A 21,404-nucleotide genomic window follows, 5' to 3' on the forward strand; every position below is an offset into this window, starting at 1 on the left:
TTCCGGCATGGCAGTGAAGAGAACATCAGATCGTAAGCTCTTTAGTCATCAAGGACTGATGACCTGACATAATGTACTTTGCAAACCGTGGCGGAGAAACTTTCAGAGCTCTATAAATGAGACTAAATAAATAAGCTCCATGGAAACATGCATAAGGTTAGGCATGGATCTACATTGGCTTGCCCATTGGTATAATTTACTCTAATTTGCTCACACCTCACCGGCAGAAAACGCTCATAATAACTATACATGTAGTACCTAATTTAAGCAGCGTCAAGCTGTGTTTTAAATGAACCCCTTTTGCAGATGTCCCTAATGTAATCTGCAGTCCGGTAATCACTCTTTTTCAGGCCCGGAGCCTGCTAGAGCCACAAAACCGCTCATTTCCGATAACTAGTTGACGATCGCCACATTCTGCGCCATTTTTAAATGGTAAATCTACCTAAATCAGAGGCTTGCCAACCACTGATAAATCAAATCTAGCCCAGGGACTGTGTGAGCATGTGGTGTCAGGAGGTGAGCAAATCTTGGTCTAATGATGAGAACCCACCATATAGAACGTAAACCAAAGACATCCGTTGATTGACTATTGTCAATAGTTCCCAGTCATCAGAATATATGGAAAGTATGCTAAAGGTCCTCCTATTTATATATATGAGCATTCGTCTCTTTAATATTTTTATCAAGTAAATAGCATAAGAGGGCTTTTGCACATGTAGGCAATTGTTTGCACTTGGGGGGGGGGGGGGTAGAGGCTTGCTGTGAATGATCTGGCCTCTCTTAGGAACAATGGTAGTTACCAAAAAAGGCTTCATTTCTCATCTGACCATCTCCTACCCCAAGAAGCCTTGGTGAGTTCTAGGAGAAGGGCCCCAGAGACAGGAAAAACGGTATTCCGATTTGGCCTTAGCTAGCTGGGTATTTCTTTAAAAGTTCTCCATCAGGAGACATCAGTTCATACACCCTCTTAGCCCTTGTACACACGGTCGGACATTCCGACAACCAAATTTTTTTTGTCCGAAACCGTTGCATACACACGGTCGGACAATGTTGTCGGAAAATCCGATCGTTCAGAATGTGATGATGACGTTATTTCGTTACGACGGGACTACGTTCAGGCTAGTAGCCAATAGCTTTGGTCTAGGAATTTGATCTGAGCATGCGTGGCACCTTGTCCAATCAGAATTCTCTACACATGATCGTACAAAGTCCGATCGGATCATGTTGTTGGAAAATTTTATAGCCCAGCTCTAAAACGTTTTCGGTCGGATATTCCGACGGAAACAGTCTGATGGAGCCCACACGCGGTCGGATTATCCGACAGCACGGTCCGATCGGACATTTTCTGTCGGAATGTCCGACCGTGTGTACAAGGGCTTAGTGGTGGAGGGCGTTAGATACAGATACAAGCCTAGCCCATGCTCTAGATCAGTTATTCTCAACCAGGGCTCCTCTAGAGCAGCGTTTCTCAACTCCAGTCCTCAAGGCGCCCCATGCAACGGGAGTCTGCGGATATGCAACGGGAGTCTGGGGGAGGCTAGAAAGAGCATGCACAATTTCTCCGCTGCCATTAGTTGCGCAGTGCATAGGTACAGTCAGGATAGGCTTTGTGTATAGGACCCAGATTATCCATGGATCCCAGTAAACTTTACCCTCTTGCTGCCAACGTAACGCACGTGTGCAGCAGCAGATCATGTGACTATTGTGACAGCCAATCACAATGGTCATATAAGGCATAATAGCCCAGTTAAATGGATGTCAGGGTGGGCGTGAAGGGATTAATAATGAAGGACCACAAAAAAAACAAAAAACGATAACTAAATAAGAGGGAATGTTGGAGAGATTTTCCCCCGCGTCTTGTGTGTCTACAGGCTGCGACACAATGTCATCCATGGCACCCAACAGAATTGAAAAGCCCCACGGTGTTCATTTGAAAGTCCATTTTTTGTGAATCTGTTGCAAGACCTTTTACCTAGAGATCCTGCCAGTAGCAGCTCTTCCTGTTGCAGGCGGACAACACCTAGCCACTGTGTCACAATTTGCCGCAGAATTGTCCACCTGCCATGGAAACTCCTCCAGCTGGCTACCTATGAGGTCTACAAGATATACAACATCAGGTCTACAAGATATACTGTGCAAGCTTGCATAGTAGGCTGAGACAACACTTCTTCTAACCACAAAACGGAGCCCCAGAGTAAAGGAATAAAAAGTATGGACGGAGGGACGGCATGACATAGGCGGACAGCAGGACAGGCAAGGGTAATTTAGAAATGTTGCCCTTTTAAGAAAAGGGGGGGGGGTTAAGGGCTGGGAGGGGGTCCTGGGGAAATTTAGTTGGAAGGAGGAAGTAGTGACGTCAGCTGAAAACAGAGAGGTGAGAACCCTCCTGATGTTTTGGTCAGCATTACAGTAAGGCTGTCATGACAGCCCAACAGTGGTGGGTCTTTAGAGGAAGAGAAGAAGGATGGTATATAACAGTGATGGTGAACCTTGGCACCCCAGATGTTTTGGAACTACATTTCCCATGATGCTCATGCACTCTGCAGAGTAGGTGAGCATCATGGGAAATGTAGTTCCAAAACATCTGGAGTGCCAAGGTTCGCCATCACTGGTATATAACATGGTTGGGACCCATCTGTGGTATGGGGTTCTGGGGTACCTTCCGGTTGACGAAGGGTTTAACCAGCAAGGGGGAGAATTGTAGGGCTGGGAGGGGGTCCTGGGGAAGTTTCGTTGGAAGGAGGAAGTAGTGACGTCAGTTGAGAACAGAGAGGCGAGAAGTTTCCCACCTACCCTCCTGATGTTTTGGTCAGCATTACAGTGAGGCTGTCATGACAGCCCGGCAGTGGTGGGTCTTTGGAGGAAGAGAAGAAGGATGGTATATAACATGGTTGGGACCCATCTGTGGTATGGGGTTCTGGGATACCTTCCGGTTGACAAGGGGCTTAACCAGGAAGGGGCAGAAATGTAGGGCTGGGAGGGGGTCCTGGGGAAGTTTAGTTGGAAGGAGGAAGTAGTGACATCAGTTGAGAACAGAGAGGTGAGAAGCTTCCCGCCTACCCTCCTTTTGTTTTGGTCAGCATTACAGTGAGGCTGTCATGACAGCTCGGCAGTGGTGGGTCTTTGAAGGAAGAGAAAAAGTCTGGTATATAACATGGTTGGGACCCATCTGTGGTATAGGGTTCTGGGGTACCTTCCGGTTGACGAGGGGTTTAACCAGGAAGGGGTAGAAATGTAGGTCACTGCGGGTGTCGAGTACCATCTCCGGGTCGGTGTCTTGTGACTGGAGGCCTACGTTTTTAAAGAAGTTTGCCAGAGTGACCAAGTTGTGTGTCCTTGCCCTCAAAGACCACCAGGTTATAGAGAAGTTTTGGTTAATGGTTATTTTAAAACGTAAGTTACGTTAATGGTTACATAAAAGGCCGTAAGGCACGTAACCTTGCCACGTAATTTATCTGGTAATTGGGGGGTTTGGAGGTTACGGTATAATAAGTTGGGAAGAACTGGAGGTATCTGTCCTTCACATGTAAAGTGGCTTATGCCGCGTACACACGATTGAATTGTCTGGCGTACTTAGTCCGACATACAATCCGACATACAATCCGGCGGACTTTCTACCGAACGGACTTGCTTCTGAGCATGCGTCATTCTTAGTCCGCCGTACTAGCATACTGACGAAAGTATTGTCCGCTGAAACCCAAGTCCGGCGGGAAGATTGGAGTGCAAAAATACTTTCTTAGGCCGCGTACACACGGGCGGACTGTATGGCCTACTTAGTCCGTCATACAATCTGACGGACAGTCCGTCATACTTTCGAATGAACGGACTTGACCACACACGGATAGCCAAACAGTCTGACGAAAGCTTGCGCGATGACGTGTACAGCACGTACGACGGGACTAGAAATAGGACGTCCAATACACAGCAATGCACCCTTCCGCCGTGTAAATCCTTTCTGAGCATGCGCCATTCTTAGTCCGTCGAACTAGCCTACTGACGAGCGGATTGTCCGCTGAAACCAAAGTATGACGGACAGAATTACGGAAATTCCGAAATACTTAGTACGCCAGACTGCACGCTGAAAAAGTCCGCTGAAGCCCACACACGAGCGGACTGTCCGCTGAAATGTGTTTCGACGGACTAAGTAGGCCATACAGTCCGCCCGTGTGTACGTGGCCTTAGTCCGCCGGACTTCACGCTGGAAATGTCCGCTGAAGCCCACACGCGATCGAATTGCCCGCTGAAATGCGTTTCGGCGGACTAAGTACGCCCGACAATCTGATCGTGTGTTGTCAGCCTTCAACAGGAAGCGCCGTTACTGGCAGGATCTTCATGTAAAAAAAACCTCGCAACAGATTTCCCAAATTATTTACTTTGGAAAACGTTATTGAGGCACGACGCCAAAACTTACCGGAAAACAGATTTAGGTTTTTCATACGCTTTAATATATTGATAAAAATACGTTTCTTAACCATGTTTTAGGTAGGAACGAGACGAGAGGAGGCGCTATTGAACACATAAAAGTTGCAGCGTTGTGCACCTTGCTTTCATGGCAGATGACCCCGGTCAGTCGCCAGCTGCTCCCTAGAGGGGTGTCGGGCCAAGTAATGATCTGTTTTGTGGCTCCCATTGTGTCCCCCTACGAGCGGTATCCGTGTGACACCTGTAAGACTTAAGGAGCAATTGTAAGGGATGATAATGACATGGCACCATATGGGGACAGTGGGGACAATGGTCTAATGAGAGGGATGAGGTTTTAGCAAAACACAAGGAGGAGGGGTGCCTGATCCTAGGAAAACAAAGTGATCGCTTATAAAAAGTATGGACGGAGGGACGGCATGACATAGGCGGACAGCAGGACAGGCAAGGGTAATTTAGAAATGTTGCCCTTTTAAGAAAAGGGGGGGGGTTAAGGGCTGGGAGGGGGTCCTGGGGAAATTTAGTTGGAAGGAGGAAGTAGTGACGTCAGCTGAAAACAGAGAGGTGAGAACCCTCCTGATGTTTTGGTCAGCATTACAGTAAGGCTGTCATGACAGCCCAACAGTGGTGGGTCTTTAGAGGAAGAGAAGAAGGATGGTATATAACAGTGATGGTGAACCTTGGCACCCCAGATGTTTTGGAACTACATTTCCCATGATGCTCATGCACTCTGCAGAGTAGGTGAGCATCATGGGAAATGTAGTTCCAAAACATCTGGAGTGCCAAGGTTCGCCATCACTGGTATATAACATGGTTGGGACCCATCTGTGGTATGGGGTTCTGGGGTACCTTCCGGTTGACGAAGGGTTTAACCAGCAAGGGGGAGAATTGTAGGGCTGGGAGGGGGTCCTGGGGAAGTTTCGTTGGAAGGAGGAAGTAGTGACATCAGTTGAGAACAGAGAGGTGAGAAGCTTCCCGCCTACCCTCCTTTTGTTTTGGTCAGCATTACAGTGAGGCTGTCATGACAGCTCGGCAGTGGTGGGTCTTTGAAGGAAGAGAAAAAGTCTGGTATATAACATGGTTGGGACCCATCTGTGGTATAGGGTTCTGGGGTACCTTCCGGTTGACGAGGGGTTTAACCAGGAAGGGGTAGAAATGTAGGTCACTGCGGGTGTCGAGTACCATCTCCGGGTCGGTGTCTTGTGACTGGAGGCCTACGTTTTTAAAGAAGTTTGCCAGAGTGACCAAGTTGTGTGTCCTTGCCCTCAAAGACCACCAGGTTATAGAGAAGTTTTGGTTAATGGTTATTTTAAAACGTAAGTTACGTTAATGGTTACATAAAAGGCCGTAAGGCACGTAACCTTGCCACGTAATTTATCTGGTAATTGGGGGGTTTGGAGGTTACGGTATAATAAGTTGGGAAGAACTGGAGGTATCTGTCCTTCACATGTAAAGTGGCTTATGCCGCGTACACACGATTGAATTGTCTGGCGTACTTAGTCCGACATACAATCCGACATACAATCCGGCGGACTTTCTACCGAACGGACTTGCTTCTGAGCATGCGTCATTCTTAGTCCGCCGTACTAGCATACTGACGAAAGTATTGTCCGCTGAAACCCAAGTCCGGCGGGAAGATTGGAGTGCAAAAATACTTTCTTAGGCCGCGTACACACGGGCGGACTGTATGGCCTACTTAGTCCGTCATACAATCTGACGGACAGTCCGTCATACTTTCGAATGAACGGACTTGACCACACACGGATAGCCAAACAGTCTGACGAAAGCTTGCGCGATGACGTGTACAGCACGTACGACGGGACTAGAAATAGGACGTCCAATACACAGCAATGCACCCTTCCGCCGTGTAAATCCTTTCTGAGCATGCGCCATTCTTAGTCCGTCGAACTAGCCTACTGACGAGCGGATTGTCCGCTGAAACCAAAGTATGACGGACAGAATTACGGAAATTCCGAAATACTTAGTACGCCAGACTGCACGCTGAAAAAGTCCGCTGAAGCCCACACACGAGCGGACTGTCCGCTGAAATGTGTTTCGACGGACTAAGTAGGCCATACAGTCCGCCCGTGTGTACGTGGCCTTAGTCCGCCGGACTTCACGCTGGAAATGTCCGCTGAAGCCCACACGCGATCGAATTGCCCGCTGAAATGCGTTTCGGCGGACTAAGTACGCCCGACAATCTGATCGTGTGTTGTCAGCCTTCAACAGGAAGCGCCGTTACTGGCAGGATCTTCATGTAAAAAAAACCTCGCAACAGATTTCCCAAATTATTTACTTTGGAAAACGTTATTGAGGCACGACGCCAAAACTTACCGGAAAACAGATTTAGGTTTTTCATACGCTTTAATATATTGATAAAAATACGTTTCTTAACCATGTTTTAGGTAGGAACGAGACGAGAGGAGGCGCTATTGAACACATAAAAGTTGCAGCGTTGTGCACCTTGCTTTCATGGCAGATGACCCCGGTCAGTCGCCAGCTGCTCCCTAGAGGGGTGTCGGGCCAAGTAATGATCTGTTTTGTGGCTCCCATTGTGTCCCCCTACGAGCGGTATCCGTGTGACACCTGTAAGACTTAAGGAGCAATTGTAAGGGATGATAATGACATGGCACCATATGGGGACAGTGGGGACAATGGTCTAATGAGAGGGATGAGGTTTTAGCAAAACACAAGGAGGAGGGGTGCCTGATCCTAGGAAAACAAAGTGATCGCTTAGGTGGAATGATGCTGTAATAAGCCGTTTCCACGAGGGACAAGCTGATTACTTAGGTGGATGAAGTTGATATATGGCTCAGTGATTTAACAAGAATAAAAAAAATAAAAAAAAAACATGTTAAATGAAATGCACCAGCCTCATTAGGAAAAAGTTTTGAGAAACTGCATTAAAGCCCAACTCTTCCTCCAACTGGCATGGAGAGTTTCTTGTACCCCAATGGAGAGACATCGCCTACAGAGTACCATCTTCCTGAGAATGTTCCAAAGAGGGTGTCACCTACATTTCATTTCATTTTATATTATAACACTTCGTTTCAGCTATTGGGTTCCTTTAAATAAATCTCACTGGATCTTGGTCTCACCATAATCAACAAAACGTCAACAAGCACCATGCAAGCTCATATTAGGGTCTTCATTACTGTGGATCGAGGTCTATTTACAGACACACTATATTACCAAAAGTATTGGGTCGCTTGCCTTTTTACACGCACATGAACTTTAAAATGTCATCCGACTGCGAGCCAGGCCTTCTCCTCCACATCAGTGATTGACCTCACCAATGCGCTTCTGGAATAATGGTCAAACATTCCCATAGACACACTCCTAAACCTTGTGGACGGCCTTCCCAGAAGAGTTGAAGGAGTTATGGCGGCAAAGGGTGGGCCAACTCAATATTGAACCCTAAAGACTTATGCCGCGTACACACGATCGGAATTCTCGTCGGAAAAAGTTCTGATGGTTTTCCCGACGGAATTCGGCTCATGTTGTCTTGCCTACACACCGTCACATCAAATTCCAATCGTTTATAACGCGGTGACGTACAACACGTACGACGAGACTAGAAAAAGGAAGTTTAATAGCCAGTAGCCAATAGCTTCTGTCTCGTAGTTGAATCTGAGCATGCGTGATTTTTGGCGTGTCGGAATTGCATACACACTATCGGAATTACCGATAGAACGTTTTTCCGTCGGGAAAATTGAGAACATGCTATAAATTTTTGGCTGGCGGAATTTCGGACAGCTAAATTCCGATGGAGCATACACACGGCCGCATTTTCCGATGAAAAGCTCTCAACGGTCTTTTTCTGGCCGGAATTCCAATCGTGTGTACGCGGCATAAGACTGGGATGCCATTAAAGTTCATGTGCATTTAAAGGCAGGTGTCCTAATACTTTTGGTGATATATTATTACATACATATACACACGCACAATATCTCACAAAAGTGAGTACACCCCTCTAATTTTTTTAAATATTTTATTATATCTTTTCGTGTGACAATTGAAGTAATGACACTTGTCTACAATGTAAAGTAGTGAGTGTACAGCTTGTATAACAGTGTCAATTTGCTGTCCCCTCAAAATAACTCAACACACAGCCATTAATGTCTAAACCGCTGGCAACAAAAGTGAGTACACCCCTAAGTAAAAATGTCCAAATTGGGCCCAAAGTGTCAATATTTTGTGTGACCACCATTATTTTCCAGCACTGCCTTAACCCTCTTGGGCATGGAGGTCACCAGAGCTTCACAGGTCACCACTGGAGTCCTCTTCCCCTCCTCCATGACCGAGACCTTGCACTCCTCCACCTTCCGTTTGAGGGTGTCTCATAGATGCTCAATAGGGTTTAGGTCTGGAGACATTCTTGGCCAGTCCATCGCCTTTACCCTCAGCTTCTTTAGCAAGGCAGTGGTCGTCTTGGAGGTGTGTTTGGGGTGGTCATCATGTTTGAATACCGCCCTGCGGCTCAGTCTCCAAAGGGAGGGGATCATGCACTGCTTCAGTATGTCACAGTACATGTTGGCATTCATGGTTCCCTCAATGATCTGTAGCCCCCCCCCCAGTGCCGGCAGCACTCATGCAGCCCCAAACCATGGCACTCCCACCACCATGCTTGACTGTAGGCAAGACACACTTGTCTTTGTCCTCCTCGCTTGGTTGCCGCCACACATGCTTGTCACCATCTGAACCAAATACGTTTATCTTGGTCTCATCAGACCACAGGACATGGTTCCAGTAATCCATGTCCTTAGTCTGCTTGTCTTCAGCAAACTGTTTGCAGGCTTTCTTGTGCATCATCTTTAGAAGAGGCTTCCTTCTAGGATGACAGCCATGCAGACCAATTTGATGCAGTGTGTGGTGTATAGTCTGAGCACTGACAGGCTGACCCCCCACTCCTTCAACCTATGCAGCAATATGAGCCTCCAGGAGAAGTAGACCCTTTGAACACCCAAAGTGGACAGCAGTACAACCCATAGGCACCACTGTGCCATAATGTTAAGCTCATTAAATGTCATTATGCTTGCACACTATATGGCTAAAGAACTGTGGACACCTGACCAACAGACCTATATGAATGTGTTTGACATCCCATTCCAAAACCATGGCCATAGATATGGAGTTGTCTTGATCCTTCCCCCTTTGCAGGTAGAACAGCCTCCACTTTTCTAGGTGGGTTTTTCCACAGGAAGAAATTATACTTTGTCTACAATGTAAAGTAGTGAGTGTACAGCTTGTATAACAGTGTAAATTTGCCGCCCCCTCAAAATAACAACACACAGTCATTAATGTCTAAACCGCTGGCAACAAAAGTGAGTACACCCCCTAGATAAAAAATGTCCAAATTGGGCCAAATTAACCATTTTCCCAACTTGGTGTCATGCGTTAGTGTTACAAGGTCTCAGGTGTGAATGGGGAGCCGGTGTGCTAAATTTGGTGTTATCGCTTTTACTCTCTAATACTGGTCAGGGAAGTTCAACATGGCACCTCATGGCAAAGAACTCTCTGAGGATCTGAAAAAAAAAATGTTACTCTACATAAAGATGGCCTAGGCCAGTGATGGCGAACCTTGGCACCCCAGATGTTTTGGAACTACATTTCCCATGATGCTCCACTACACTGCAGAGTGCCAGAGCATCATGGGAAATGTAGTTCCAAAACATCTGGGGTGCCAAGGTTCGCCATCACTGACCTAGGCTATAAGAAGATTGCCAAGACCCTGAAACTGAGCTGCAGCACGGTGGCCAAGACCATACAGCGGTAAAACAGGATGGGTTCCACTCAGAACAGGCCTCACCATGGTCCACCAAAGAAGTTGAGTGCATGAGCTCAGCGTCATATCCAGAGGTTGTCTTTGGGAAATTCTTTTGTTTGGAATGAGCTGTACATGTTAGTTGTGGTCACTTGTACTACTCTATGCACACTACAAATCCCATAGTCCACAGTCCATCTCAGGAGCGAGCAAGACAGTGGCAACGTTCCTACATACAGTGGGACCAAGAGAGAGTGACTATATTCCTACATACAGTGGTACAAAGACAGGGTGGCTACATTCTTACATACAGTGGGATCAAGACAGGGTGGCTATGTTCCTACATACAGTGGGACCAAAACAGGGTGGCAAGTTTTTACATACAGTGAGATCAAGACAGAGCGGCTACCTTTCTACATACCGTGGGACCAAGACAGGGTGGCTATATTTCAATATATGGTGGGACTAAGAGAGGGTGACTACGTTCTTACATACAGTGGGACCAAGAGAGGATGACTATGTTCCTGCATACAGTGGGACCAAGACATGGTGGCTACATTCCTATATAGAGTGGGGCCAAGGGAGGGTGGCTACTTTCCTATATACAGTGGGACCAAGTGAGGGTGGCTGCATTCTCAAATACAGTGGGAATAAGAGAGGGGGGCTATGTTCCTACATACAGTGGGAAAAAGAGGATGACTACGTTCCTACATACCATGGGACCATGACATGGTGGCTACATTCCTATATAGAGTGGGACCAAGAGAGGGTGGCTACGTTTCTACATACAGTAGTGCCAAGAGAGGGTGGCTATGTTCCTATATACAGTGGGACCAAGTGAGGGTGGCTGCATTCCTAAAAGCAACGGGTCCAAGAGAGGGTGGCTACATACAGTGAGATCAAGACACTGGCCGTGATCCTACATACCGTGGGACTGAGAATGGGTGGCTACATTCCTACATCCAGAGAGGGTGGCTACGTTCTTGCATACAGTGGCACCAAAACAGGGTGGCTACATTCCTACATACAGTAGGACCGAGACAGGGTGACAAGTTTCTACATGCAGTGATACCTAGACAGGGTGGCTACGTTTCTACATGCAGTGAGACCTAGACAGGGTGGCTACGTTTCTACATGCAGTGAGACCTAGACAGGGTGGCTACATTCCTACATACAATGGGACCAAGACAGGGTGGCTACGTTCCTATATACAGTGGGACTAAGAGAGGGTGATTATGTTCTTATATACAGTGGGACCAAGAAAGGATGACTACGTTCCTACATACAGTGGGACCAAAGACATGGTGGCTACATTCCTATATAGAGTTTAACAAAGGGAGGGTGGCTACGTTCCTACATACAGTGGGGCCAAGAGAGGGTGGCTATGTTTCTATATACATTGGGGCCAAGAGAGGGTGGCTATGTTCCTATATACAGTGGGACCAAGCGAGGGTGTCTGCATTCCTAAAAGCAACGAAACCAAGAGAGGGTGGCTACATTCCTACATACAGTGAGATCAAGACACTGGCTGTCATCCTACATACCGTGCGACCGAGAATGGGTGGCTACATTCCTACAGCCAGAGAGGGTGATTATGTTCCTAAATACAGTGGGACCTAGACCGGGTGGCTATGATCCTACAGTACATACAGTGGGACCAAGAGAGGGTGGCGGCATTCCTATATACAGTGGTACCAAGACAGGGTGGCTGCGCTCTGACAGGGTGGCTATGTTCCTATATACAATGGGACCATGAAGAATGAGTGTAGATACCCTCTAAGAGGACAGTGGATTGCAGCATTAAAAAAAAGGGATTTGGAGGAGGCTGAGAGCAATAGAAGAGACTTTTTTTTGAGTTAATACATAGTTAATAATCCTTAAAGAGGAAGTAAACCCTGATGGGTTTACTTCCTCTTTCATTCCCTGCAAAGGCAAGGCATAATGGACTACTTTGCATCGCATAGTAGTCCATTATGTGTCACTTACCTGACACAGGAGCCAGCGATGTCACCGCTGTCCCCTGTAGTCCGGCGCATTCATCTTTTCGGTGGGGTCTCGCAGCTCCGCCGCTGTCATTCGGGGGAGCCGCGATGACGTCACTCCCGCGCATGGAAGCCGACACGCGCGGCAGCTCCGTTGTTGGAAATGCCGCGCTCAGTGCGCCTGCGCGCCGCTGTCTACGGCGCATGCGCCGTAGACCGTGGTGCCTGTCTTCGGACAAATATCTCCAAAACCGTGTAGGTTTAGGAGATATTTCTTGGACCTACAGGTAAGCCTTAATCTAGGCTTACCGGTAGGTTAAAGTGGTTTGTAAGGGTTTACAACCACTTTAATGGATTGTTTTTTTCAACCAGAATCAAGTGTCACTTTAACAATACAGTGATGGATGCATTATCTTTACACATATTCAGTTTTCTGGTTTTAAGATGCCTCAACACCACCTCTGATGGAGCCCCCATTCACCCCCAGGTCCCACAACAAGTGGATGGGCTGCTGTGAATATTGTTTGACCACTTTTGGACCAAACTTGAAATTGCACATAAGCGCTTTATGGTGGCGGCTTCAGCTGTCAATGTCACATGGTTTTCCTTGACTCCGGTCTTCTCTAGGTACATCTACGGTGCCAAGTTTCGCTTCAATGGCAGTAGAGTGAAATGCATTCGAAAAAAAAGGCAGGTGTTACAGTTTTCCCACCTCTAAGTTCCGTGGACTCCATTTTTAGTAGTCGCTAAAATCCTGGCGGCTGTGACCTGTGACCCTGGCAATGGAAGAACAAAAGACCGCCGTGTTTTTTAAAGACCCTCTTATGACAGTCCTTACATTACCATTACAGTGCCCTGAGCAAGGGCCGGCTGCTGCCATTAAATGAAGAGGGTACAAGACAATGAAAAGAGAAGCCATTATGACACCCTTTCAAGCCTATTTTTTAGTCCAGTCCATTAGAAGACAAATCCAAGGTTAGGGCTCGTTACCACAATACAATGATGAAGTGCTGGGAAGTCACGGTTACCGCAATGCGAAGGACCCTCCTGACAATGGGATGGAGCTTAGGAGAAGGTATTGGCTTTGGAATGGTTTCCGCTCCTCTTCTAGAACTAAGTTTACTATGTCTGAATCTGTGCCCGTCATGCTGGGGTGGGGGGGTCCTGCTACTACTTCAGCTCTCTATGGCTATCAGAGGACCTTGAGGTATGCAGTACATTCTAATTCCTGGGAAGGTCCAGTGGACATCACATACCGCTCTAGGCATTTATAGGGGACGTGCATTTATAAAAAAAAAAATTAATATATATAAAAAGCAATTCCCAGCAAGTGAAATTCAGCTACCAAGTTAAAACTGCACTCGTGGTAAAGTGAGAACATTCAATTAATTCACTTTATTAAAATATTTGAGGTCTAGGTAATACCCTACAGAATAAATACACTCATCTCTCTGTGTATGGAGTGTACTTCCCGAGTCCTCCTGCCTTACCAGAGACATCCACATTTCCAAAGAAGGTGAAAACCTGGTAGTAATGCTCCACCCTGAGGCCTCTCCTTACACCAACCTTCCCTGTAACCCTAGAAATAACCTTTTCTGTGACCCCCAACCCTAAACCCCATTCCAAAACCCCCAAACACTAACCCTTCCTGTGACACCAACACTAACTCTTCCTGTAACCCTAACCTTCCCTATGACCCTCTCACTAACCACTTCCTGTGACCCCAACACCAACCCTTCCTGTCACACTAACACTAACCTTCCATATGACCCTCAAGCTAAACCTTCCTGTGAGCCCAACACTAACCCTTCCTATGACCCCAACACTAACCCTTCCTATGACCCCAACACTAACCCTTCCTATGACCCCAACACTAACCCTTCCTGTGACACAAACACTAACTTTCCATATGACCCTCACACTAAACCTTTCTGTAGCCCTAACACTAACCCTTCCTGTTACCCCAACAATAACCCCATCTTTGACCCCAACATTAACCCTTCCTGTGACCCTAACCTTCCCTATGACCCTATTCTTAACAATTCCTATGAAATTAACCTTCCCTATGACCTTCACACTAACCCTTCCAGTGACCCCAACAATAACCCTTCCTGCGACACCAACACTAACCCTTCCTGCGACACCAACACTAACCCTTCCTGCGACACCAACACTAACCCTTCCTGCGACACCAACACTAACCTTCCATATGACCCTCAAGCTAAACCTTCCTGTGAGCCCAACACTAACCCTTCCTATGACCCCAAACACTAACCCTTCCTATGACCCCAACACTAACCCTTCCTATGACCCCAAACACTAACCCTTCCTATGAACCCAAACACTAACCCTTCTTATGACCTCAACACTAACCCTTCCTGTGACCCCAACACTAACCCTTCCTGTGACCCCAACACTAACCCTTCCTGTGACCCCAACACTAACCCTTCCTGTGACACCAACACTAACCCTTCCTGTGACACAAACACTAACCCTTCCTGTGACACCAACACTAACCCTTCCTGCGACACCAACACTAACCCTTCCTGCGACACCAACACTAATCCTTCCTGTAACACCAACACTAATCCTTCCTGTAACCGTAACCTTTCCTATGACCCTCACACTAACCCTTCCTTAACCTTACCCTTCCCTATGACCCTCATACTAACCCTTCCTGTGGCCCCATTGCTAACCCTTCCCATGACACTAACACTAACCTTCCCAAAAACCCTCACACTAAACCTTCCAGGGACCCCAACACTAACCTTTCCTGTTACCGCAACACTAAACCTTCTTGTGTCACCAACACTAATCCTTTCTGTGACCCCAGCTCTAACCCTTCCTGTAACCTTAACCCTTCTTATAACCCTTACACTAACCCTCTCTGTAAACCCAGCATTAATCCTCAAACCAACTCCCTTTGTATTCCTAACTAACCCTCTTTGTACTCCTAATAGAAATTCTCCCTGTAAGCCTAACCATCACACTAACCTTCTCTGGAGTCTTAACACTAACCCTCACACCAATGCTAGCCATAAAAAAATAGATTTTCATGTAAATAGCATGAATGGAGGAATCCCACAGCTAAAATTGCAGTTGATTCTGCAGGAAATGGCTGAAATGGCTGAAATCCAGCCATGCATAACCTGCTTAAGCCCAGCACTGATTCTCTCTGTAACCCCAACACTAACCCTCCCTGCAACCCCAACACAATCCCACCCTGTAACCCCAACATTAACCCTTCCTGTAACCCTCACACCTGCCCTATGTATTCCTAACACTTTCACTCCTAAAATTAACAACAGCCCTCTCAAGTAAAGCTAGTATTAAATTTAAGGTACATTTAACCCCTTGTTTCAGCTCTCCTGCACCACTGGGATCCTCTGCACAGAAGACCAGCTAAAATATGCCGGCCCTGAAGTCCCATTACCAAAATCTCCTACTGCCCTTTAATTTAAATAAAACGATGAATGGGGCTATCTTAAAAGTCTGTTTCTTTTTTTAATCCTGCTGGTGCTTCAATGCTTGATGGATGCCAAAAAGTTAAACCACCTAGCAGTTTCTTCCGTTATGGTGTTATATTGGTGACATCTTTGTGCGAAGTTCCCGGTTCTGTGCACCTGCTCTGCCCATTATGGAAGGTTCCCACCATCCCCGAGCTGAGTTCCTGGGTCTGTACACCTGCTGTGCCCATTATGAGGGGTTCCCACCATCCCTGTGCTGAGTTCCCGGGTCTGTACACCCGCTGTGCCCATTATGAGGGGTTCCCACCATCCCTGTGCTGAGTTCCCGGGTCTGTACACCTGCTGTGCCCATTATGAGAGGTTCCCACTATCCCTGTGCCAAATTCACTGGTCTTCACACCTGCTGTGTCGATCGTGAGGGGCTCCCACCATCCCTGTGCAGAGTTCCTGGGTCTGTACACCTGCTGTGCCCATTATGAGGGGTTCCCACCATCCCTTTGCTGAGTTCCTGGGTCTGTACACCTGCTGTGTCCATTACGAGGGGTTCTCGCCACCATTGTGCTGAGTTCCTGGGTCTGTACACCTGCTATGCCCATTATGAGGTGTTCCCACCATCCCTGTGCTGGGTTCCCGGATCTGTGCACCTGCTGTGCCCATTATGAGGGGTTCCCACTATCCCTGTGCCAAGTTCACTGGTCTTCACACCTGCTGTGCCGATTATGAGGGGCTCCCACCATCTCTTTGCCGAGTTCCTGGGTCTGTACATCTTCTGTGCCCATTATGAGGGGTTCCCACCATCCCTCTCATCTTGCTGCCCTCATAGGACTGGGGAAGTCTGCAACAACTGGAACCACAAAAAAAGAAAGAAAGGGTGCACTGACCTAGTGCATTATCCTAAGACCATAGCTTTGTTGTTATAAAAAGTGGTAAGTGTTATACCCACAAATTGACATCAAAGCTCATCACATAATACAGCATCGTTCAGCACACAGTACATAACATGTGACAGGAGGTGAAGGAGCCAATTAGGAGGGGTTCACATCATCCAGAGGCATAATTAGAACCTTCAGGGCCCTGGTGCAAGAAAACCAAGAAAGGCACCCCCTAACCACCAGCTGAGGCCCTTACCTCTGGGTCTGGGGCCCTTCCCATTTATCCCCTTTATTATGGTCCCACAGCAGGCCCCCTTACTGCCATCTTGGCCCCCCGCCACGGTGGCGGTACACCAGGGCCCCATCGTAAGTGCGACCTTTGTGACCTTGGTAGTTTTACCACTAATGTAAGTAATTTTAATTTTTTTTTTTTTTACCATTTTATTTATTTTTATCATTTTTTTTTTTTAAATGATAAAAAGCCTCGTTGGGTGGGATATAAATATCACCTTTAGATAGACTTATTTTCTTTGGTTCATCTATGTTCAGTGAACAAAAACTAAAATTGCATGCACAGGCGAGGATGTGAGGACACCAGATATAAGGATTTTTTTTTTCCCTGGAGGTGGTCATAGTTTTCCTGCTGTCACATGTTAAATTCAATAACCCTGGTGAAAATAAATTCAATTGGAACGTGTCCAGTTGAATCCATCAATGGAGTGTCCAGTTGAAACCATCAATGGATTAGACTTTGAAATCCTAAATGTCCATTCCTCTTCATTAGCCCCACTGCGGCCATCTTGCCAGTCAATCTGCTGCTCTAACAACCATTTATTCTCTGGCTCCTAGAAGTAATTATTCTTTGTCTGCTTCTAGAACAAACACCAGCAAATCTACCAGTCAATTTTTATTGACTCCTTACCAACCGGGAGAACAATTATTTCAATTTGCCTGGGGTCATTGGGGATACCGGCCCTCTGTACTAATGGGCTGGACAGAACATCTCTAGGCTAGTGACCTCTGCATTGTTCTCAGTTGACGCAAGCTGCTGTCCCGATTGTTACTTTATTGACACCACAGCTTGTTGACAAATTGGTGTAGTTGAAGGGACAGGTCATAAATATGTAAGTACTATGACCTTTTGTGTTGGGAGGAATAAAAAAAAAAGCCCCACTGGGAATCGGGAGTGTGTGGACAACAGTTGTCCAAAGATCAGACCCTTCCAAAATTGGCCAGACTCCAGTCTGATGTGACAACCATGACGGGATTATTTAATGTAAGACTAGGAGCAAACATAACTCGCCAAGGTCAATAAGCAAGATCAACCGTTGGGTGAAAATTTTTCAAATTTGCCAAAATTTTTCAAATTTGCCAAAATTTTAGCTGAACTCCAGTCAGGACCTTCTATGAAAAACGGAAGACGTTTCCCTTCCAACCCCCTACTACCCAAACAAACAAAACTAACAACAGATATTTCACAAGAAATAAATACTCAACGAGATTTGACTTCTGGGAAGTGTCGAGTGACATCTCCTGGCCACTCGTAATCCCACGAGAATACATTTTTGCAACGGGCTTGGATTAAATGTTGGTCTTGGCAAGTTATGTTTGCTCTTATACTTAAATTAATTCATCCAGTCACGGTTGTCACATTAGACCGAAGAAGGATTTCAAGTGCCCAGCTCTCACAGGAGGCATCGGTAAGGCATGGTGGTGAGATCACCCGTGCTTCTTGGACGTAAGGGCCAAGGTGAACTTTGCCTGCAACACTCACCTTTAACCTGTAGCTGCCCCCCCCCCCCCTCCTTCCCGAAATACCTCTTCTTCGCCACTAAATGCCCTCGGTCTTTTGAGTGCCTAGCTCTGCCAAGAGGCAGCGGTAATACAGAGAGCTGAGATAGAGAGGACTAAGGGTGGGCCAATATCCCTGTGTACAAAATACAAAGAACAGGGTTCCCTTGGAAGTAAGAGCCAAGGTGAACTTTGCCTGCAACACTCACCTTTAACCTGTAGCTTCCCCCCCTTCCCGAAATACCTCTTCTTCGCCACAAAATGCCCTCGGTCTTTTGAGTGCCTAGCTCTGCCAAGAGGCAGCGGTAATACAGAGAGAGCTGAGATAGAGAGGACTAAGGGTGGGCCAACATCCCTGTGTACAAAATACAAAGAACGGGGTTCCCTTTTATGGGATTTTAATGGCCCCCAGTGGTGATATAACAACCACAAACAAAATACGTATTATATATGAAAATGAAAAAGATTTTTTTAGTGTGGTGAGATATGCAGCTTTTATATCAAATGACCTGCAATGTGTGTATGTAACATAGTTGCTGCAATCAGCGTAACACTGAAGTAAAGCTTTAGCTATAGAGTATATGTATAAAAGGATGCATTAATCAAAATAAAGCATTCCTATCATTACTTTGTATCCAGCAACAAATAACTCTATGTAACTCTATGTAAGACTCATATGCTTCATTACAAAACAATTAAAAAGAGCTGTTCCCCGACAAGGTTGCAGATGGACACTGATAAGGCTGCAGATGGACACTGATAAGGCTGCATTGATGGGCATTTAAATTTAATTTTTTTCCTTAAAATTCCCTCCTAAACTTGGGGTGCGTGTTATACGCCGATAAATACAGTAATGTATAGAAGGTAGGGCCCGAAAGTGACTCAAACCCAGGGGCCCCCACCACTCTGCCCTGCCCATGGGGGGGGGGGGGGAATTAGCCCTGCCGTCACACCGACCAGCAGTGCATGGCGCCATGCTGGGCTGGCGTACGCTCCAACACTCACCCCCGGGAGCACGTCCAGAGGGGCGGAGCCGCGTCACACTCCCGCCAATGCACATGTGGGCAGAGCTAGAGAGATGCAGCCAAACAGCCCCCAGGGTTGCCAACCCAGGGGCGGAACGGCCACCGCCCAGCAAGGATCCTTGCCCAAGATGGTAAAATGCCACCCACTGCAGCCGAATGGGTGGCTTAAGTGCGCCGGGTGGGAGCCCAAAAGAACAGAGGGACCGGAACGGATATGGGGCAGGTGACACCCGGATGGAGGAGGCTGCAAAAACATGTTAAAAGTAATCCTAAAAATGCTGCAGCAGACATGCAATCTACACGGGAACAAACACAGGAAAAATACAAACAATGGCTAAATGAAAGAAATACTAAATAAATGGGACAATAAAATAATATAAGATAAGATATCTCTCTCTCTCTATTATATATATCTATACATGTATGTATATATGTATATATATAAAATTTACTTTTACTTCCAGGTCAGTTACCTTACTTTTCTTTACTTAACTCTATTGATATCAGCCCCTATATCAGGGATATGCAATTAGCGGACCTCCAGCTGTTGCAGAACTACAATTCCCATGAGGCATAGCAAGACTCTGACACCCACAAACCATGACAGCCAGAGGCAGAGGCATGATGGGACTTGTAGTTTAGCAACAGCTGGAGGTCCGCTAATTGCCTATCAATGCCCTATGTGATAGCATACTGTAAATGACAGGTTCTCTTTAAAGATATGTTTACAGCTGTTCCAACAAGCAAAGAAACACACTTCCCTATGAGCGGCTGGCGCTTTGGCCGCAATGTGCAGTTTTCATGAGGGTTAGTTGTGCTCTCCCATAGACTACTATTATGACCCGAGGTTTTGGCGTGTTTTCTGAAAGTGCACCAAAACCATGGGGAGTCTATGGGAAAGTGCAACTAACCTTCATGAAAACTGCAGGTTCACTGTGATGCGGCCAAAGTGCAGTGGGGCAGTGTGAAAGCGCCCTATATCCAACGCTCTGCGTGCCATTGTTAAAAATGCATGCATCGGATGACATGCTTTTTTGGACACATCAAACCTCATAGTATTGGCATGTTTTTCAGAATGGATCAGGTATGAAGATCCAAGAACTTAGTGTGGGGATGGTGTGAACCCTTCATAATGGGCACAGCAGGTGTACAGACCCGGAACTCAGCACAGGGATGGTGGGAACCCCTCATAATGGGCACAGCAGATGTACAGACCCGGAACTCAGCACAGGGATGGTGGGAACCCCTCATGATGGGCGCAGCAGGTGTACAGACTAGGGTTGCCACCTTTTCTTCAAGTCAAACCCTGAACACTTTAGCGGCGCGCAGTGATTTTTTTTCATAGTATAAACTATACATATGTTTTGCAATTAAATAACATTTCTAATCATATGAAGTTAATCACAAGAGTCCCCCCTTTACATCAGAGTCCACAGAGTTCCCCTTTTGAACTCTCAGAGTTCACTTACACTGTAAAGGGGGGGGGGGGGACTGGACGGCTCTGCAGACTCTGATGTAAGGAAGAACTCTGGGGACTCTAACATAAGGGATGCCTCTGGGAACACTGAGAACCCTGATGTATGGAGAGGACTCTGATGTAAGGGGGAAACACTAGCCTCTGGTGTAAAGGGGAATTCTGATGTAAGGGGTGCTCTGAGAACCCCCGATTTACCTTAGTGTACTCACTAAGAGAGAGAGAGAGAAGGGGGGAGACTACAGTCACAGACAGGGATGGATGGTGAGCTCACTCACCCCTTGGCAGTCAGCACTCTTATCCAGATGTAGCTGAGGCTGCTGAAGTGTAGGCAGACACAGAGTTGTTGGGGCAGGAGGAAGAGCAGAACAAGGCCTTTCTCCTCTAGTGTGTGTGTGTGTGTGTGTGTGTGTGGGGGGGGGGGGTAATTGTTAGTGTTGGCTTCAGGCAGTTTGAAAGAGTGAAAAGAGTGAAAGAGTGAAACAGACACTCTCGGCTTACACAACTGCTGGCTGCAGGGAAGCCATAGTCTGGTCCGAATAATGTGTCCGGGTTTCAGGCGGTCTGAAACCCGAACGCATTATTCCAAACCCGAACTGTCCAGGTGAAT

This window comes from Lithobates pipiens, unplaced genomic scaffold, assembly GCF_037356315.1.
Source record: "Lithobates pipiens isolate NorthernLeopardFrog02 unplaced genomic scaffold, aLitPip1_a1.2 Scaffold_30, whole genome shotgun sequence".
Taxonomy (NCBI): Eukaryota; Metazoa; Chordata; class Amphibia; order Anura; family Ranidae; genus Lithobates; species Lithobates pipiens.